Source organism: Lithobates pipiens, unplaced genomic scaffold (assembly GCF_037356315.1).
Source record: "Lithobates pipiens isolate NorthernLeopardFrog02 unplaced genomic scaffold, aLitPip1_a1.2 Scaffold_16, whole genome shotgun sequence".
NCBI lineage: Eukaryota > Metazoa > Chordata > Amphibia > Anura > Ranidae > Lithobates > Lithobates pipiens.
In genome coordinates, this window is record NW_027507748.1 from 628,262,996 (window position 1) to 628,285,899 (window position 22,904).

General features: G+C 40.5%; 1 protein-coding gene across 1 annotated transcript in view; it reads left to right on the plus strand.

Annotated features, from left to right (window-relative positions):
- The first annotated feature begins 6,847 nt into the window (after window positions 1-6,847).
- Window positions 6,848-22,904, plus strand: part of SERTM1 (serine rich and transmembrane domain containing 1) — a 66,182-nt gene continuing 50,125 nt past the window's right edge. Inside the window, exon 1 of the mRNA XM_077484150.1 lies at window positions 6,848-7,041. The gene's annotated coding sequence lies outside the window, so the exon portion shown is untranslated. The remainder of the gene's footprint in view (window positions 7,042-22,904) is intronic.

The following is a 22,904-nucleotide window of genomic DNA, read 5'->3' on the forward strand; positions in this document are numbered from 1 at the left end:
AGATTTCCCCTCTACTACTGTTTTAAAGTCAACAAAAATTTTGTGATTATATTTAACTTTCATTGTCGATGATAAACAAGACAAATATAGAGGTTGAATCTCCCTAACGGGGGCACAGACAGCAATAAAACCCAACAGGTGTTCTAATCCCTCCCCACTCTATCCAACATTTTTTTTTAAATGTTTGCTTTTAGTTATACTTTAAACTGGTTGTAAACCTCAGACATTAAATATTAACTTTATTCTACATTATTATTATACATGATTTATATAGCGCCAACAGTTTACGCAGTACTTTACAATGTATGGGGACGACGACAACACAATTACAGTACAGTTCAATACAAAAGGTACAGGAGGGCCTTGCTCGTAGAGCTTACATTCTAAAGGGAGGGGGTGGTGGTACAAAAGGTAATAGCTGCAGAGAATGATTTGATGGGGGTGGCTTGGGGACAGTTAGGTGGGTGTGGGATAGGCTTCCCTGAATAGATGAGTTTTCAGGGATCTCCTAAAGGTGGACAGAGTAGGGGCTGATCGGACAGACTGGGGCAGGGAGTTCCAGAGGATTTGGAGAGGCTCTTGAAGGCGAGCATGGGAGGAGGTAACAAGGGAGATAGAGAGCAGGAGGTCCTGGGAGGAGGGTAGGGGACGATTTGGGTGATATCTGCAGATGAGGTTGGTAATGTAGATGAGGCAATGTTGTGAATGGCCTTGTATGTTATGGTTAGCATTTAGAATTTTACATGGTGGGGTAGAGGAAACCAATGAAGGGATTGGCAGAGAGGGGCGACAGTCACCGATAGATTAGTGAGGTGTATTAGTCCAGCAAAGCATATCCCTCTATAGTATAGTATATTAAAGAGGAAGTAAACCCTGATGAGTTTACTTCCTCTTTCATTCCCTGCAAAGGCAAAGCATAATGTACTAGCCCATTATGTGTCACTTACCTGACACAGGAGCCAGCGATGTCACCGCTGTCCCCTGTAGTCCGCCGCATCCATCTTCTCGGTGGGTCTCGCAGCTCGGTCGCTGTCATTTGGCGAAGCCGCGATGACGTCACTCCTGCGCATGCGCACGGGGGCCGAGACGCGCGGCATTGCGCGGCATCTTCGTTATCGAGGATGCCCCACTGTCTACGCATGCGCCGTAGACAGCGGTGCCCGTCTTAGGGCAAATATCTCCTAAACCTTATAGGTTTGGGAGATATTTCTTGGACCTACAGGAAAGCCTTAATCTAGGCTTACCTGTAGGTCAAAGTGGTTTGTAAGGGTTTACAACCACTTTAACAAAGCATATCCCTCTATTGTGTCTACTTGTCTGAATCCACAGCACTAAATGCTAAGCGTTTCTTTCTGCTACCTTATTCCTTTGCTATCTGCATATGTCGCTTCTGACAGGGTTTCCTGACATCAAGATGTAAAAAGGTGACAAAGGAAGGATCTCAAGCACACAGCCTGTGATTGACAGCCTCAGCTCTGTGCATGTACGCTGTGTAAAGGAGGTCCCTTCCCTCCAATCAGCTCTCCTAACTGAGCTCTGCAATGTGGAACTTCAGTTCCCTGACCCCCTGCTTTCTGAAATCTCAAACAAACTGCATAAATTCTGGACTTTGGCTGCACAGAAGAGAAGCCTGCGGATAGACAAGTCCATTTTATGTAACGGGATTTTTGTTTATCTCCTTGTATCACATGAGGCTAATCACTTGATATGGGTATATGTCGTAATAAAAAAAAAAGTTGTAATATTTGCTATGAGCTGTTAGAATTTGAAAACTGCATGACAGGGCCTCTTTCATATATTCACTTCACCTCTTTTATCACCGAGATAATACAGTAATAAGAGTAAGTCAAGCACTGCAGAAAGAGATACAGGCCATTTTCTAGAAAAGGTGCTGCTGCTATATCCCAGGGGGAAATAGATTTTGGAGGCATCCCAAATTGCTCTCCGAGACCAGACACTGTATAAGAAAGAGTACTCTGCAACATTACCTTTCCAGTATAAAGCCCTACAGCCTATACTCTTCTTATCTGCTGCTGCTGTCACATTACTAGCAAAGCTATTATTATTTCATTTTCATTTCCTACTTTTAGTCTTCCATCAAATAGACCTATCTTTGTCACATCGACATTAAACTTTCTTGATAATATTATATAAAAAAGTTTATTACCTTGTACTCACTTTCCCCATACATCTCAATTGCCCGTGGGAGCTTTTAAAGGTTTGAAAATATCCTTTTTTTATTTTTATGCCATTTTTTTTGTATTTTGTAAATGCAAACATGGTGCTTGCAGTTACAAACTCCATACTAAAAACTAAAGGTGCATGAAATCATCAAACTTTGCTCTGCCTCCAATTAGAGGAACTTGACAAAACTTTGGTCACCAATGAATATCTGTTTTATAAATCAGCACAAGAATTAGTCTTTGTGTTTTTTGTTTTTTTACTACTGGTAAGAATGTAACAAAACTGCCCTATCTCCCAGCTGATAAAGAATAGAATGCTTATCTTTTTAGAGGATAATCTAAAACAGAATATTACTTACTTTTTATGGTCCAGTAATCTTTATCTCCAATGGCTTTGATTGTGACAACCAGTACCTTGAAGCTTCTTTCCTCGCCAGTCTCTGGCTGATCTTTTTGCAGACATTCTCATTGACAGTATGAATGTCTGCTGGTCCTATGGTTGCCACCTCATCCCTTTAAACCCCAACACGTATTAATTACACAGGTACTGTGGCTGATAAGGGTGGTAATTGAGCTCACTTAGTGCCTTAACTGCCTTACATTAGCCTCAGAACCTGTGTGATTCATATGTGTTTGGGTTTAAGAGCCCTTTCACACTTGCGGCGCTGCCACGTTAGCGTTTTAGCAGCGTTTTAGAGTCCTTTTAGGGGCCTTTTTCGGCCGCTAGCAGGGCCCTTTTAATCCCCGCTAGCGGCCGAATAAAGTGTTTAAAAGCGCCCGCAAAGCGCAGCTGCCAAGATGCTTTGCTGGCACTTCGGCGGCGCTGCCCACTGAATTCAATGGGCAGGGGCGCATTAGGGAAGGTGTATACACCGCTCCTAAAGCGCCCAAAAGATGCTGCTTGCAGGATTTTTTTTAACTTTCTGCCAACGCAGCAGCCCAGTGTGAAAGCACTTGGGCTTTCACACTGGGGAGCATTGAGAGACGTTTTTCAGGTGCTTTACAGGCGCTATGTTTAGCGCTAAAACACCTGAAAAGCACCTCCAGTGTGAACAGGGTCTGAAGAGATGAGGTGGCAACCCTAGCTGGTCCTATATAGTACCTGATGATGTAAGAATTCACACCCACATTCCTGCACTGGAGTGTGGAGGAAAAGATGTTGGCTGTCATAGGGCTGAGCAATGAGGTAAACAATACTCTATTTTAGGTTATCATCTAAACAAAATGGGCATTATATTCTTCATCAGCTGGGGGGTGGTGTGGTGATTTTTCTTTTTTGTAAAGAGATGCTGGCAGGAACTGGAGGTTTGAAAAAAGGCATATATAATTGTTCTGGCCACTATTCCCGTCACCAGGTTCAAATATTCATGGATTTCTTAATTATGCATAGAGTAGTGTAGATAGACCATGTCCTTCCAATCCAGCTACCATAGAGGACGGACACCATTCCAGAGGCATTTGCAAAGTGGGCATTTCTAGATAAAGCTGCAAGTCAGAGCTCTAAAGCACTAACACCTTTCCAGTAGGCTAGAGAAACACTTGCCTTCCTTGCTTCTCTTGACTTGACTTGACTTGACTTGCTTCTCTAGCCTGGTATGACCTACTCTGTGAACTTCTCTGAAAAGGTGTAGGTCCTTTTTATATGCTATTGAGAAAGAGAAGTAACACAAATATTAGCTAATTATTTCACTTACACACCAACAGAAACAAAGTTAAGAGGAATTTACATAGCTTTCCTTAGACAGATGTAGTAGAGGTGTGTTGTTGTGTATGTGGTGGTTTTGATTGTCTAACAACAGTGGTGTGTACCGGATAGTCCAGACCAAGGAAGGCAAAATGATCGTGGCCAATGCCATTGGTAATGGTATTAAAAGGGCAAAGTGTGGAAATTTACTTTTGCCCTTCTCATTTGTTGAATTATCCTTCTCCTGACACCCCTGATATGGCTCCCTCATTATGACAACTACCATTCCATCATCAGTTGTGTTCCCCCCTCACCATCAACTGATGCATCAAATGCAGAATTTGTTGTGCATCTAGTGCTCCCTGCTTGTGCTAATTCTCAACCTAATCGGATGAACATTATAGTCCAGCAGTATCACCTGTGTTCTAAGACTGTAAAGGAAGCAAGCAAGCAATCCATATATATTTAGGTGGCCATTTGTGGCTATCATGTCTGCTGGTTGTTTGCAACAACTTCTAAGACGATAACTAAGCAGATGACAATCTTTGCATAATACATACATTGTGAAAAGAACTTTTGGGTTACTGCTGATGATTTACTTGCCACCGCTTCTGAACCTAGCCTCCATTCCACCATTGCTATTTGTATATTAGGTAGATGAGATGCAAGAATTACCTTTATTTTACTTGTGGCCACTGACCTTTTTTTCACAGACATCAGTAAGTTAAACAACTACCTTGTGTTGTGTCATAGCAATGCACACTAACCAGTGCAGCCATTAGGCTAAATTAAATGGGCAGAGCACAGGTTAACTTTTTTTGCAAAAGAAACGTGCAATGCATAGTGCTGGTAATTAAGAAAACCTAGTGCTTAATGAAACAAGCCTATCTAAATTTCACTGAATTATCTACTCAACATAATTCCAAAAAATTGTGAGAAAAAATGCAGTGAATGGTGGGGGTGTGAGAATGGATATAAAAACCAAATCTCACAAGCAAAGACTGAGTGCAGATCAAAGTGTGTTCGCCATGCTTGGCATCATGGCAACACTTACTGCACAAGACAGCTGGGACACTCGGTAAAAGTGCCTGGGTGAAAATAATCAGTGATCTACTAATGCTATCCAGCAAACACTGGAGCAGTGCTAAAATTACACTGTTGCACAAATCCTTTCTGTGTCAAAGCCATTTAAAAAATACATGGTGTTGACTGGTGGTTTAGAGGGAGTGGTGATGTAAATTACTAACACAGTACAACACCCTTCCCCAACAGATCAGAATACACTGATCAGCATTGAAGACTATAGTCTTCAGTGTCGATCAACAGATTATTTTCTGTACAATCTCAGTTCCCATACATGTATCAAAACTCGCCCAGTCCATGCTGAACTGGCCGAATTTTGAGCCATGTATGGCCGGCTTTCATTTAGGTAGAATAAAAGAGAGTCAAAACCCACCCCTGTCAGTTAATTTTTGTTGTATGTATTCTAATAGGGAGTTTTCCTTCTTAATCTGTCCCAGAGACACAGCAAGTTAGAGGAAAGCTCCCAAAGTGAGAGGAATTCCCTTCCTAGACAGTTGTCCCTGGAACAATTATCTCAATTGGAAGATTTCTCCTTACCAGCTTGTTCTGGGGCAAATCAAACATTTTGGAATTCCCCTCACATTCATTCTTGGCAATGGTGATCTCCAGTAAAACCAGAGGGTTGAAACTCCCCAATGAAGACACAGACTGTAATTTAGAACTTTACAGAGGGTCTAACCCAGTGTTTCTCAACCTTTTTTCAGTCAAGGTACCCTTTACAATTCTCCAAAATCTTGAGGCACCCCATTCTAAAATGTTAAAAAGGAAACTAGCAGTTTTACATAATGCAGCAACATTCACACACATAGGACACCCAACGTTAGAGGTGATTTATTCTTCCAAAGCAAACCTCTGCATACTGGTACTGACTAGTATTCCAATGTTTCTTGACTCCCTCAGTTTCCACTCAGTTGTGTGACAATAGCAAATTAATATTCGCTATTGTCTACCTGATTCGCCTCTCGGCCAATTAGGGAGCCTGGTCCTGAGACCTGATTGGCCGAGATGGTAAGCGATCCTTTTCACTGCCGAGGAGGAGGAGGAAATGCAGGGGAAGCCGCCGTGAAGCCAAGGAGGAGGAGCAGGGAGGAAGTGCTGCCCATGACCTAGATGGGGTAAGTGCGGGTGATCCGACTGACAGGGAGGGTGAGACTGATCCAACCAACCGGTTAGATTGTTTGCCGCACCCCTCTCCCCCTTAAAAAAATATATAGCACCAGCTGCCACTGATCTAGAGTGGAGTTAGCTAAGGCTACAATGACTCTGTAATGGGGTCAGATATTGGAGGTGGGCAGGCACTTTATTCGGAGCGCCGAACACATTGGACGTTACAATATGAACTGTCACTTTATGTTTACATAGCGATGGAGTTGTAACACATGGGACTCAGACACTGTATTTACTACGTTGGCTGTTTGAGCTGATGTGTTTTGTTTATTGTTTAATTTATGTTGTATTTAATATGTAATTGCGCTGCACTTATATTTTGCACAAGATACCAATGAATGAGAACTTTCCTTTTGTTTTCCACTCTTTCTATTTTTTTGTATATATGATATGTTGTTTGGAATATGTATTTCTATATGAGATTTTAGTATACCCGTATGTATAAATTTATTTTCCCTGTAAAAACAAAAAACAAAAAAAACAACACAGACTGATCCCCAGTGGTTACACTTCCTTTGCCACTCACATTCTGAGCCTACTTACAGGGAGAACTTCTTGCAATCTGTGCTTTTCTCTGTCACTGTACAGATGCACAGCAGGAGCACTGCCAGTCCATCCAACAATGACAGCAGCAGATGCACTCATGCAAGTTCATTATAAAGCAGCGTCTCTTCTTCACACACAGATAGCGGATAGAAATACTGCAGCAGTCCCTCACTGAACCCCTGCATCAGCATCTGCCTCCTCCTTCTGCTCCACGTGTTCTGCTAGGTATAACCCACCCTCTCCCCTTCCACTCTGGATCTGCTCATACTGGGCTGTTAGTTGCAGGGAGAGAGCTAGCGCAGATCAATGCTGCCTTTTGTCTCATGCTCCAACCCAACCATCATATTGAGGAACTGCAGGAAAACAAGAAAAGGACAGGTACAGTCATTCTTTGTAAACAACTGCTCATCCTCTCTGCTTTTTCTCGGCTATTAACTCATTTCTACATTATAGCCTTTTTTGAGTATTAGTATAACAATGATTGAGTTATTACTTATTATTTTTTTTACTTAATATCTTTGATCATATCTACAATGTGCAATTTAACTATCTTTTTCTTTTTTTCTTTTTTTTTTTAGACATTGCACAAATTGTATTAGAATTGAATATTTATATATTATATTATATCTTTTAAGTTGTATCAAATATGCAAATAAAAAGACATAATAATATCATCTGATATATAATATCTTTAGAAGTAAATTTTTTATTATTTTCACATTATTATGAGTGTCAAAATGAATCTAGAATTCACGGACCATTCTGCGCATTGGGGCCATTGTGCATTTTTTTTTGCACCCGTATGCTACTAACAACAATAAAAAAAGGCACTAAAAAGTTAGGTGGCAGCTGTCCCTTTGAAGTTTTAACCTTGCTCTTGGGATTTGTCCAGGCCCAATTAGAATTAATATTATTACCAGTATAACCATTATTATTTTCTTTATTTCTTGTGTTATTCGTTTTTTTTGTTTTGCTTTTTTTTCATCATGATTATTATTATGATTAATATTATTTCATCACAGTTATTTTTCATGTTTTGTATGGGGTGGAATGCCTTCATCTGCAGTATATTGCCTCCAAGACTTCCTCTGAAGGATAAATATACCCTCTGCACCTGTAAAATGCAGAACTCGTATTGACAGCATGGAATGCCTTTTTGAGTAGATGGATTTGTAGAAGCGTTCTTGAAGGGAGATGAAATCTTTTACAGTTTGGTTTGATTTTAGTCATATTTTCAGGGTTATTAACAGGGAAACATGAGGGAGGAAGGGTATTATTGGCCATGGTTCTACTTTCCAGATAGATTTGTGAATTATTTACAAACACTTGTCAGTTGAAATGGATGCCTCCAGGAAGCTTGTTGATGTGATTTTACTGTCTGATCTTCTTCATCCTCCTAATGGGTTTAATGTTAGACTCTGTGAATCAATTACAAGCTTTTAAAAGGAGAGCGTATTCCTTGGTGACAATCAGAATGCAGGCAGCACTTCAAGTTTGCCACATTTTATGTACACTTTAAACAACTTCTTTCCATTCTGTAGAAGATGACTTGTTAATAGTCCAGAAAACCTAACTGACCAGATGCATTATAAGAAAAAAATATAGTGCCATTTTCACAGCGTATAGCGTAGGTTTTTTTAGTTTAGCCATTCCACCTGAGAAATCTATGTCCTAAAATGAACTTTTTGGATAAAAGGTCAAATAGATGTCTAGGGTGAGTTATTTGGATTTTTATATTATTCTAAGACTGTAGTGTTAAAATTCCAGCTCTGCGAACCCTTGGCATCAAGTCTCATTCCTCTTGTGCGTCTTGGGTCTCAATCCCTGCAATATCATCCAACCGAAACGTTTGGTTTGAGGACTGAGCTACTCTTGGAAGACATCTGGTCATGATAGGGTTTCTGCAGGCAGTCTTTTATTAAACTTTTATAGGTGTGCCTTACAATAGATTTATATTTGCTCTCTTATTTATCTTACTTTATCTTGCCTATGTCTGACTTTTCCTGCTTAAAGCTAAAAACGTATCTTTCCCTGCTTTCTCCCCCTTTTCTATCTCACATTTGGATATTGTTTATTTAACTTTATAGTGCATTTTTGCTGCAATGCAGCATTTCCATCTTTCTTACCTAAATGAGGAATTACATTTGTCTCTAGATTCTGTGTGTGTGCAGGCATGGGTCCCAGGAAAGTCTTACAGCACATCTTTGCATGTGTGGGTTTCCAATGCAAGTGTGAAGATGGCGCCTGCTTGGAAATTCCAACATTCTGCTTTTCTGTGCATGCATGAAAATCTACCCTCCCATGTGTGCAGATGTGTTGCAGGGCTCCTCCAGGTCCCAAGGGCCAGTCAGAGTTTTGTGCTTCCCTGCTCAAAGCCTTGAGCTCTGGCATGTACACAGATGTGCCACAGGGCTCTGCCAGGACCCAAAGACCAGTCATTCAACATATTTGCATATGTGCCAGTCTGAAAAAGATGGGGCGGACCTCGAAGCTAAGGGGGACTGAAGTTTTAGGGATGAGATTGTGATAGGTAATGTTCTGATAACATCACATACTGTCTTCCAGATTCTAAGTGTGCATAATCACAAATAACAGAGTCGGTAATTGCTAACACTACTCTGAATTGGTTCTGTTGTCGGAGGCTATTATCCATGCTTGTAAATTGTGAGTCCGAAAGCAAGCAAGCTGACTAGGCAAAACCAAAGAAAATTTCCAGCTCCACTTATTGACTAGTCTGCAACCAACCAAATTATCCTGTCTAACAGTATGCGTTAAAAACAGGGGTTGCACAGTACAAACAAATTTGTTTGTATTGTTGGAATACTAGCGAGGGGACGCATTGAATACCTTCTCAGCCATTGTGCTATATGCTGGGTTTTCAGTGTGCTGCTGTGTCTTTAAGGAGGGCTGGGCTCCCTCCAGGCTCTCTTGCCCTCTAGCTATCCATTATAATGCATGTACTTCCACTGTGGAGGCTCTTAAAATTTATTTAGGACTGCAGGTAATACAGGGTGTGGTGAAGTGGCTCTGCAGCTTATGCATATATTTGCAAATCTGTGCAAACTAAATTCCTGTTTTTAACGCATACTGTTAGACAGGATAATATGGTTGGTTGACGACTGGTCGGTACGTTGGGCTGGGAATTTTCTTTGGCTTTGTTTGAAATGCGTCACCCTCCCATGTGCTCCTTGCTGCGAAGTCCAATTATAAGTGGGGGCAGTGGCCATTTGTTTGTAAAGTTTAGTGGGCAGCAGCTGTCAAATTTCAAGCAACCTTTGACCCCTGACTCTCAGCAAGCCTCAGGCTCAGGTAAGGTAAGTAAAGTTAATAAAGGGGCAAGTATACATTGTTTATAGGTAAGCTTGTACAGTTATTAAAGCTGAACTCCAGCAAAAAAAGCTAAATATATATATTTGCATATACTGTATGTATTTCAATCCGGTTTGCTTGTCAAAGGATTTGTATTTCTGTCCACCCAGTCCTGGGATTCACACAACCTTACCACGTTTGGGATTTTGGCTATGTCACCTCTGTCCCAGCTTGTGAACAAAGTGGAGGAGCAGCATCAGGTCAGCCCTCTGTTCTCTCTGTATTTTCTTCCTGTCAGCACATGTGAATGCAGCACACCTGATCTCCTAGAGAGAGATGCTGGTTCCTCTACCAGTCTACGTTCTGCTGTACAGAGGATTACAAGAGCCTGACACCAAGGACTAACACAAGCTGCGTTAAAAAAACAAAACTTTATTCTAAAAAGAATACATAATTGCCTCATTCTGAGTTTTTTTTTTAAATATGTGTCTGGAATTAAGCTTTATTTTAGGACAAAATATTCAAATTTTTGCATAAGTCCGTCCATGAATGATTCTCTGACCATGACTGTGTCTGGAGATTGGAAGTATGTCAGGTGTGTGATTCAGCAAGCTGACATCCAAAAACCGAATCACCAGCTGATGGTCAACTCAACCTTTAGGAATGACCCTTAAATGACAAGAAAGAACTGGAGAGCCTCAATGTATCAGATCATGTTTCAGTGTGTGGGGAACTGAGTTTCTTCCCGCTAATCTCAATGGTTCCAAACTCATTACACCTTGCTGAATAGACATGTTCTTTCTGCTAAGAAGGAGAAGAGAAGAGGTTTTTGAATGTTCTAACTGTTCAGTATAATAGCCACCCCATGTTCCCTGTTTTGTCTACCTTTGGTGAAATCACTCAAGGCATATCTTTTGTATCAATGGCAATCTCTTTAGAAGAGAATTACTATAATTAGAGAAGAAAGCCTGGTGGGATATTAAACATCTATACGTATAAATAGAGTGTACTGGGCTAGGCAGCGGAAGTGTCAGTGCTTATATGCGTCCATACATATATTTTGCAGCAATTGTTATTTTAGCATACTCAGCTCGATTAGATTCCCAGAAAATGTTCTCTGGCACAGAATACATGTGCTTTGTTTTGGAGATAAGATTTGATCTAATTGTCAGGCTGTGTTAAGTCTAATTAGCATCCTCAGCAGTTTGAGTTGGAATAGATGTGTTTTATAGCATTCGTTGGGCTTCCCACAGAGCCATAGAGAACAAGACGTGGAGCAGAGACATCTGCTTTGGAGTCTGTATTATTTTGTCAGGGTATAGAAGGTCAGAAATATGTCAACTTTGGATAAGCTCACCATAGGTCTCAGGGGCTAGCTTACCTCTTTCGACCTTTGAATTATTAATCAGATACCTGGAACTTCAATAGGCACCTGTAATCACTAGAGATTTTATTTCTGTGAAAAGATGAAAATATTGCAAGAACACTAATTAAATCATAAGATAATTTTTTCCTGTTTTATCCAAGCATGTAAAATTAAGTGTAACCAAAATTCATTTTTTACTGTTATATAACCCTATGATATAAATATGATAAACTATTGTCTAAGCCATGTCTATTTTCTTCTTGCGGTCAGCCATGGCCCTGGCAGATTTCATTGTTGTACTGTTCCCTGGCATGCGTCTGTGCCATCTGCAGACTGAAATGCAGAATGCAGCATAAGTACAATCAAGTGTACTTGTGAAGTCAGTACACAGCATATTGTAGTGCATTGTTTCTCAAATTTTCTTCAGTCAAGTCACCCTTTAAAATTCTGCACAATCTTGAGCCACCCCATCCAAAAATGCAAAGCAATAAACTAATAGTTTTACAGAATGCAGCAATATCCGTATACATAGGACACTCAACATTAGAGGTGATTTATCCTTTCAAAGCAAACACACCTTTGCACACTGGTACTGACTAGTATTCCAATGTTCCTCTTCTCCCTCAGTTTCTCTTCTTCATTTAGCTTATATGACCCAAGTGCTGACAGAGGGGCACAGGGGAGGGGAACACAAGGATGCTGTGCAGGAGCCCAATGCCCTTTATATCAAACCATGACCTCTGTCAGGTCACCTGAGTCCACCCCGTTGGAGTCTGGAGTGCACCGCAAGGTAGTGGACCCTACGGCTGACTGCTGAGGATGGAGCTCTAGCATATACAGGAGAGCAGGTACTCTGCAGTACCTACACAGGTGACACTGGGAGCTAAAGCATAAGATTTCCCAGGGCACGGAGTATAAGAGCCAGCAGGTGTTCACCAGAAGTCCCTAGTGGTGGGGATGGATATAGCTGTAGTCTGGCTCTAGGTTGCGACCCCTAGGGCCACCCAGCTCACACTCACGGTGGTCTACAGGGAGGCAGAGAGGAAGCAGCAGACTGCGACAACAAAGGATAGTGAGGAGATAGCCAAAGGTCGGGGCAACAAGCAGGTAAGGATAGTCAGGAGATAGCCAAAGATCGGAGTAACAAGCAGGTAAGGATAGTCAAGAACAAGCCAAGATCAGTAACTGGAATCCGACGTAGAACACAGAGCAAGTCACACATGAACGCTAAACACACAATGTTGATCAGCAGCACTGGCTTGCAGTGCACAGGTTAATATAGAGTTCCCTGATAGGGGCTGGGGTGGAGCCATGCTTTGAGGAGAGATTACTTAAGCAGCCAGGTGAGAGTGGCTGACATCTTACTCTGAACACATGGAGATGTAAGCTGACAGACAAACATTACTGCATAACCATGACAACCTCATTGGCTGTTATGACACCAGCAGCTGGAAGGTTGTAATGGTGCTCAATGAAAACCTATGGCTTGATCATTCTGCTGGCTTGTATACAATTTTTGGACATTTTTTAGGCATTTTGCCAAGTCACGCCTGGGCACCTGGTTGAAAAAGGCTGTTGTAGTGTGCTAAGACAGTGTTAAGGTTCCTGGTGGTTTACTTTCAAACCTTGGAATTCTGTCTTGAAATTATTACTGCTAGATTGGCTATGACCCTGATCTGTATTCTTCTGTTTTTCTGCTCTGATCACTGCTTGTTTTTGGACTGCACTCTTGCCTAAATGACATTGTAGGTGTCTGCATGCATGTCAGAATTTGTCAGGGGCCTCAATATAGGGGTGACATTTTTACAGAAAAACAAGAGTTTATCTTTGGCATAAATAAGGGGTTGTGAACAAAAAAGACACATCTATTTACAATATAAGTTGGGGTGAGGTTAGCATGTTCCTCCCTATGGTACTAGATGGAGGATTCGCTTGTGCATTTATAACTGATCAGCAAATCAGATTATTCTTATTATTATAAGTGTCCGGATATGGTAAGATTGTTTAATCCATATCTGATATGCTCCTCAGTTTAGAAGGTGGGGTGGTATACAAAGTCACCAAATGGCAAATAGTTTTTGGACCCACCGTACTGCTGAAATACAAATGTGTGTTTAATACATTTAGAAAGATCAGGAGATAAATAAGTAATTAGATGCAGATGACACTCTGAACTTGCTTTAGTAGACAGATAAATAGATAGATGTGGATGACACCCTGAACTCGCTCAGCTAGACAGACAATCAAATGGATTGATGCAGATGACATCCTGAACTCATTCTGGTAGACAGATTGATAAGTAGATTGATGCAGATGAAGAATAGCATTTGTGATACCCTTAAATCACTCATAGTTAACAATATGCAGCTAGAATCAGGCTGGAAACATCCCTTCACTTCTAATCTAATGGCGTCAAAGGAAAAAGGAGAAGTGTTCTGCATGTTTTATTGGAAGTTGTTAGGCAGGCAGTGAATAGGGACCAGGCTCAGGGTTGTTGCTACCATGAGTTCAAGTAGAATTCTGTGGTTTCAAGATCTGTGAAGATTCGTCTGGAAGAACTTTTTAAACCATAATGCACTGGAAGGTCTTCATGATTAAAAGGGCTGTGGTGTCAGTGAATTGGAAGCTGTTATAGGGAAAGAATAGGGAAAGCTGGCAATATGCATAGGGAGTAAGTGCGGTCAGTTAGAAAACTACTTAAAATCCGATTGCTAGCTCTTGGACAATCAACACCTTTGCTTTTATTTATTTATTTATTTCAATTCTTTTTTTGGAGGCTTTCTTTTATTTTGTTGTATAGTTCATTTGAGATCAGTGTTTACTTTTACCTGTTATCTTGTTCATTTTTTTATTTAATTTTTTGCTGCAATGCTTTTCTTTAGAAAATGCATTTTTTTTTGGGTGGTGGTATTTTGTGTTTTTTTTTGCTTAGGGATATAGTGTTTATTATTCTATGTTGATAGAAAAAAACTAAGTGCAAGAACAGTGTGCACCTAAACAACCTCAAATGATGTCACTAACATTCACAGCACCCCTATCTCAAGAGATAAAATAAAATTTAGACATACACCAGTTAGGCCTAGTGTCCTTGATTATAATTGTCCTTGCTGGCCAGTTTTACATTGCTGTATCCTCTGCAGTATCGTAATTATTATAGTAAAGCCCTTTGTCTGTAATAAATTTGTGTCTAGCTTAGCTTTTTAAAATTGTTCTGCTGTTGGGCAGGTTGATACTGTCCCATGGTCTTTTAATTCTTATAGTAAAAGGATAAAAGTCTGACAGATGCTATTCTGATAACATGACATCACATGCTGTTTCCCAGCTTCTAAGTATGCATAATAATAATAATAATAATATAATAATTAAAAACAGAGTCCAGTAATTGCATACAATATTACAGACCAAAATCATGGTTAGAGCATTAAAAAATATGACCCGTTTTTTACATATCCTAAAACTGAGCAGTGTCCAGGTGGTCTCAGCATTAATGGGCTAATGAATCTCAAAAGGCCCTTGTACAGCTGCACAGTGTTCACCAATGGTGTGTCCCCCCCACAGATATTAGAAAGCTATGGATTTTTAATTCCTTTGCTCAAGACAAACAAACATTTAGGGATCATAAATTACTTTTTTAACTCTCTCCCAATTGTTCACCTCATCCCAGAGCCACCCTTGTCTCCCCTCTTCCTACTTTAAGGCTACTATGTCCTATGAAGTTGTTGATGTGTTTTCTGCAAAGAACCATGGTAGCAGTTATGCTGGAAAAATATGAAGCATAGGGAATAGCAAATCAGCTGCCAAGGTCCACCGCCCAAGACACTGCCTGCACTATGACCTGCCACTTTACAATCTAACCAATGCATTTGCAATTACTTGGTGGAAATTACACTTAGGATGGCAATGATCCACCCCATGTCAAGGACATCCTAAAAAGGAAAATAGATAAGGAACAAACACATGAAAATACACACAAAAGAGATAGGGAAAATAAAATGTAAATGTCTATGCCCTAGTGCAGGGGAGTCAAACTCAATTTCATTGTGGGCAGCATCAGCATTATGGTTGCCCTCAAATGGCCGGTTGTAGCTGTAAAACTAGATGTCCAGAGCACCCCACTCCCCTTACGACAGATGTCAAGAGCCCCCCCCCATCAGAAGTCAAGAGTCCCTCATCCTCCTTTACATCACAGTGAACCACCTTACCTTCTTCTGATGCAGGGAAGAAGCTATGGGCAGAGCTGGGGAGCAGAAAGTGCGGAGTCTGGAGGAGGACCAGAGGAGGGCGGGAGTGTGCTGAATGCTGAGACCAGGAAAGGTGGAGAGGAGGGGGTGCTCTGGCTGCACAGAGAGGTGCAGGTTCTGTAGGAGGAGTTCTGTCTTCCTCTCTGCTACCAACTGCTAAGATAAGGAGGGGGGGCAGATATGAGCCTCTCCATGGTTGCATGGAGAATTGCAGGATCTGGTCAAGGAGTTCTGTCCTTCTCTCTGCTGCCAACTGCTGAGAGGAGGTGAATGACAACAATGAGGAGGCTTCCTCAGCTGCAGGAGAGGGCCACATGAAATGGCCTGGAGGGCCACATTCCCCCCCCCCCCCCCAGGCCTTGTGTTTGACACATATGAGAGGCAAAATCCAGATAAATAGACATATGATAGATAGATAAATAGATTTGTGGGCACTAGCATGTGTGTATCAGCCTGACACAAGCCCTTACGTTTCAGACATTGTAATACAAATACTTAAATATACAATACTTGTACCTTATGGACAATCCCAGTGTAATCTAATTCGTATAATTTATGTAAAGAAAAATGTAGCTTGCCCTTGTGATATTTGACTAATAAAGGAAGAGCATGAATTGGTGAAAAATGGAACTTTCACGTAGCAGCAGTTGTCAAATCTTGACAGATCCATGCTCATTTTCCCACAGGAACTGTGTGCATAAAATATATATTAGGGGACATTTATTAAACTAGCTAAGGTTGGAAGCAAATTATGTGCTGCTGGGCAAATTCTCTCTTTAGTGTCTATTTTTCTGAATCGAAGGCTTTTGATAAGACATCTTACTTTGCTGGGTAAATAATTAGCAAGTTGTGCTTTTTTTTGGAGCCAAAGCTACCACCCACTTATCAGCCTGCATTTGTCTTATACAAATGCCCTCCAATGAGTTACTGCGGGGAATAGCACATTTCAGAGTTGGGGGTACAGTTGGTAACTGAGCTTGGTATAAAGACAGCTGTGACTTGGATTATTCTTCCTTTATATGTTATGTAATGGTGGCAAAGCTATATAGCAAGATGCAATTATTTTTATTCATAAAACTGAATTTTTTTTTGTATGTGTTAATGAGTCATTTTGTTTTCTATTGGTTTGTTTGTATACTCCTTTGCTCACTAACTACAGAATCTAGACTCAAGCTTTTTAAATGGAAAAGACTAGTAAGACTGTGCCACATGCCAGGAAACTGTACAAGGAAATTATAAAATGATTTGTCTGGAATACTGGATTAAGGAACATGTTCTGGGCAACAAAAATGATGCAGGGAAAAATACAGCACAATAGTGGCACAGGAAGCATTTGGAACACAGACTGTCATCAAGTCTACCATCATTAAAAGGTTTGCTTTTATAAATTGGATGTGACGTAGTATTTTATCATTAGATACCAAGCTCATTGAAAAAAAGCAGCTGAAAATATGAGTCATTATAAAAGTGCAAAGCAATTGCAAAGTGATCCTAGAGCTATTCTCTACCAGAAAGGTATTCAAAAAAGCAGCCTTAAAGTAAATCAATATGGTAAACAAATTCCTCAACCCCTCCAGCTTGTACTAGAGACCCTCTAATGCCTACCATCACCATTCCATCCTCACCACTTGGATCATCATTGCCAACCCTTCTAAATTAATAGCAGTTGCCTGCAATTCCTGACAACTGGCAGCATATGCTGCTGTGCTACCTGGATGTACTTGGCTTTTATTGAGAAGATGCCAGGATCAGTGAGGCTGAGTCAAATTGACCTCCTTAAGAGATAAAGTCTTTCAAGCAAATTTCCCACCAATATTACGGGAACTTTCTTCTGATTTGGAAAGATGGAACAAAGGTGGAAAACATGGATGGGTAGAAATGCTATCCTTAAAATTAATATTCTACCAAGCTTAGTGTACCTCTTTCAGACTTTGCCAATAGCTATTCCAGAGTCGTTCTTTTAAATTATTACCTAGTTCTTTTCTTAGATTTATTTGGGCAAAAAAGCATCCCCGTCTATCCATTCATTTATTGACTATGTCAAAAACCCAGGGAAGTATGGCTTTTCCAGATCTGATAAGATACTACAAAGAAGCACACCTTGCTAGGGTACTTGCCAGGTGTAGAGACGAGGGACATAAAATCTGGGTAGGGATTGAACAATCATGTATGGAGATTCCACTCCGATGCCTGCCATGGCTACGGTTAAGAACATTGAGAGCCTTCAGTTATCACCCCATGATAAGGGCAAATGTAATCCAACAGAGTCACCTTTTTTCAAAATTGGATGGGGAAATCACTCGGTTCTATCCAGTTTTGGGAAACCCGCTATTTCCCCCTGGCTATACAGATAGTCGTTTTATACAAACTATGCGACGTGGTCAATTTTGATTAGGTGACTTTCTTGAAGCATCAAGGTTGAAGAACAGGGCATAAATACAGTTGCTGTTTAGTCCGCCACTGGATCCGTGGCAGAGGCAACAGCTTACTCATTTTCTTACCTCCCTTATTAGGGGGGAGAGATCGGACTACTTAAACACACCTCTGGAAAATGTATGTTTGATAGAAAACCCCTTTGTCCATGAGTTATCTGAGGTATATAAAATATTAATAGATTCCTCTGAAGACTTTGTTCCAAAATTCCTTTGGAAATGAGAAAGAGATTTAGACACTACATTCTCTAAAGAGCAATGGAGCTATATTTTATATTTTGCCCATTATTCCTTAACAGCTACTAAATTCCAAGAGTTATGCTATAAAATTCTTACAAGGTGGTATAAAGTTCTATCACTATTACAAAAATGTATCCGGAATGGACGAATACTTGCTGGCAGGGTGGAGAGTCAGAGGGTAATATACTTCATATCTTCTGGTCAAGTTGGAATTTAGTGGATTTCTGGTATAAAGTGTGAGATATCATAGGACAGTTAACAGACTATGACTTGGGGTTTGACCCAGCAAGATATCTTATTCACCTTTCTAACCTCAAAACGTAAATATCGGAACTCGCTGGTCGGTCATCTTTTGAATGCAGCAAAGGCCTGTATCCTGTCCCTTTGAGGCAGGAGTCACCCCCTCGATCTTGCTCTGGTTAAAAAAAAAGCTGATATATATGCTATGGAAAAAGGTATTGCAATTATGCAAGATAAGGAGGAGAAATTTAGGAAACCATGGTCTATTTGGGTATGTACCAGGGAATATGGCTGTGCGCTTGGGGAGGGGGGGCAGGTGGGGGTCTTAGGAGGAAGGAAGATTGAGAGAACTCAACTCTCCTTGTAGAAAAGTTCCGCCCCCCTTTTTTTTTTCTCTACCCTCTCCTTTTCGTTTTCCCTGGTAAATCATATCTGTGTATAAGTGAAACTTGAAGGGGGAAAAAATATATGGTAGATATGGTAGAATGGATATACGAGAGAGAGAGAGAGAGAGGAGCCACCCCCTCCTTTTTTTTGTTTGTTTTTGTTTGTCTGTTAGATAATAAGTTATTTATATCCACTGAAAATATAATTAATGTGTGTTAAATTATACTTTGTGATACGCAAGCAACTAAAATGTTTCTGTCTATATGTAAAAAAAACTATTGAAAAAATAAAATACAGAATTCAATCTTTTTTGTTGCATTTAGTTTAATTAATATACACTATATTGTCAAAAATATTGGGAGGCCTGCCTTTACACACATGAACTTTAATGGCATTCCAGTCTTAGTCCGTAGGGTTTAATATTGAGTTGGCCCACCCTTTGCAACTATAACAGCTTCCAATCTTCTGGGAAGGCTGTTCACAAGGTTTATGGGAATGTATGACCATTCTTTCAGAAGTGCATTTGTGAGGTCAGGCACTGATGTGGACAAGAAGACCTGACTTGCAGTCTCCACTCTAATTCATCCATGTAGGGTTGTTTTTTTAGGAGCTGGACTTGGCCCCTTAGTTCCAGTGAAGGAAACTCTTAAGGCATCAGTATACCAAGACATTTTTGACAATTTCATGCTCCCAACTTTGTGGGAACAGTTTGGGGATGGCCCCTTCCTGTTCCAACATGACGGCACACTAGTGCACAAAGCAAAGTCCAAAAAGACATGGATGAGCGAGTTTGGGGTGGAGGAACTTGACTGACCTGCACAGAGTCCTGACCTCAACCCAATAGAACGCCTTTGGGATGAATTAGAGCAGAGACTGCGAGCCAGGCCTTTTTGTCTACATCAGTGCCTGACTTCACAAATGTGCTTCTGGAAGAATGGTCAAACATTCCCATAGACACCTTCCTAAACCTTGTGGACAGCCTTCCCAGAAGAGTGGAAGCTGTTATAGCTGCAAAGGGTGGGCCAACTCAATACTGAACCCTACAGACTAAGACTGGGATGCCATTAAAGTTCATGTGTGTGTAAAGGCAGGCGTCCCAATACATTTGACAATATAGTGTATTTGGGTATACCCCTTTTTGAGTTGTGTCCTGTAAATTAAGTAAATTTGGATGTTCTATGCTTTATCTAATTGGCGTATTTATGGTTAATGGTGCAGGCATCCAGATTGTCATTAATTTGTGTCATTTGTACTGGAGTTATGTTGGACACACTCATTAGAATTGGCACATCATAAGGTGTTAATAGTTTAGGCGGCTAATAGGACAATGAGTAAACCCGACGTCGTCAGATAATTAGGGGTTAATGGCCTAGACAGATAAATGCTCGAGTGAGTACTATATTGCAGCCATGTCAGAGAAGTTAAGGAGGGTTAAGCATGTGGAGGAGGAGCATAGAAAAACTGGACTGGCATGTCGTGTAACCAACCCCTGTGACAAAGTCGGTTGTGGCAAATCGCGTCAGTCTTGGTTACGCAGCAACCAGGTATGACATTGTAACATCAGGAGGACTCTAGCAGCTATCGCAACCAGCGTCGAATTGGTGAGATTGCTGCAGGATCATTACCAGACTGCCTTTTATGCTTAATGCTTGTCATTTTAGTTTTAAATGTGGGTGGATTTTTTTTTAATATAAAAAAAACCCTGTGGTTGGAAGTAATACACTGTTGGAGGCAATTTTTTCTCTCTTTCGTCTGCATATGTTTGGTAAGAAGAGAACTAATGAAATAAGGAATTTAGAGAGTCAATTTGTAATTTTCAAAGTGGAGTTGAACAACTGTTAAAGCACTATTGTCACTCATGAGAATGAGGGGCAATTGGGTTTGGCAAGGGTTACTCTTACGGGACACATTTTTGTCACTTTGGTGGTGGATTTAAGGGGCATCATCTTTAGCAAGATTAAACACATATGTGTGACACTTGTATGGACTTTTACTTTAAGGATTCATTTTTTTTTTTACTTTTTTATGTTTACATTTTGAAAGCTTTTTTGCACTACTGTGGATTAATATTAGTGTGTCACTGATGATTATTTCACCCTCTTTTATATGCTTTATATATTAAGTAGCAGCACAAATATTTTTGTCACTAGTTATTGTATTTGGTCGTTTTTAGTAGTGCGGTGGAATTTATTTATTTAAGTAGTACAGCAAAGATTTGACATAATTGGTGTGTTACAATGGGGAACATACTCTAGGTCTATGTTGTTGGCTGATTAAGCAGCAGTGAGAGGCAGCACAGAGCCATCAACAGGAGGGAAGGGGAGAAATGCCCAGTCAAAGGTTTTCCAAGGTGTGGCACTGTTTGTCCTTTAGTGTAAAATCAAACCAATATTACATCAATCGTATACACATAAATGCATATGAAAATAAATGTGTTATTTTCATATGCATTTATCTATAGTGTATATGATTAACTTAATATTGGTTTGATTTGACACTAGAGGACAAATAGCGCCACACCTTGTGTTAATCAAACTATTTTAATGTACTTTAATTATGGTGGGTTCTACAAGAAGCATAGTGTAAATCTGCTGTGCATTTTAATTTGGAAATACTGTATATACAGGAAGATTTATCATATTAACCACTTCAGCCCCAGAAGGATTTACCCCGTTAATGACCAGGCCATTTTTTGCGATACGGCACTGCGTTAATTTAACTGAAAATTGCGCAGTTGTGTGACCATTTACGGTTTTACCCAAACAAAATTGATGTTCTTTTTTTGCAACAAATAGAGCTTTCTTTTGGTGGTATTTGATCACCTCTGCGGTTTTTATTTTTTGCGCTATAAACAAAAACAAAAAAAATTTTTTTGAAAAAAACCAATATTTTTTACTTTCTGCTATAAAACATATCCAATAAAAATGATGTAAAAAAATCGAATTTCTTCATCAATTTAGGCCGATTCGTATTCTGCTACATATTTTTTCTGAGATTGGTAGTGGCAACCAAGCGAGTCTTCTTCCTCCCAGATGGTGGGTGGGGCTAGCAGGACTGTGATTGGCTTTAGCAGTGGCCAATGACTCTGAATCGCAACATAGTGTATGTAGTGCAGTGATCAGAAGTATAATATACATTATACAGAATGCAGTGCTGGGGTCAGAAGTGGGAATGGGCCGTACACCCCCCGGTTCGGTTCGCACCAGAACATACCAAACAGGCAAAAAATTTGTCAGAGCACATGGACACCGTTAAAGTTTATGAGTGGAACGCTATATGCCTACGGACCAGCAATTAAGATAAGTGCTCCCTTTTCCCTTCTGGTCCCTTTTGTTCCTAACTATTTTTGAAGTGAATTACTGATTTGTTCAATATATGCTGATATACACTAATATCTTGCTATAGCACTGAATTTGTTGCTGCGGGGCCATTGCTAAGGCTGGAGGTCAGTAGCCAATCAGGATTGCTTTTTTTTTTTTTTGTTTGTTTTTGTAAATAAGGGTCATTTACACAAGGAGAGACGTTACAGCATTTCTGTCCCCTTCCCCTTCTTTTTTTTTGAGTTTTGTTTGTTTTTTACCTGCTTGATCAGTTGATAAGTGGAAGGTGACTACTTGCAAGGTGGGATCGTTTGTGAACATTTAATCTTAAATATGTCAAGAAAAGGATCCCCTGAGGAGCAAATACCCGCAGAGGGTCAACAGATCACCCGTGCCGCCAAGGACAAAACTAATCAAATGGTGGCAGCGTCAGCAGCGGCAAAATTGGAGCGTTATGCCCACTCTGGCCCACCCTCACCCAGCAACTCAAGCACTCAGCAGGGAAATTTACTTAATAAAGACGCCAAAAACTCCTCTACTGACAGAAGGAGCCAGGGCCAGTCTCTGGCCAACCCCATCTTACCAGCTGCTAAATTAGGGGGCAATAAGGGAGGGGGGGGGGGAAATTACCAATAGCAACAATAAATTTGGAAACAACGCTAAGTAGTTCCCATGCACTGATGCCGAGTAATGTGGATGAGGAACC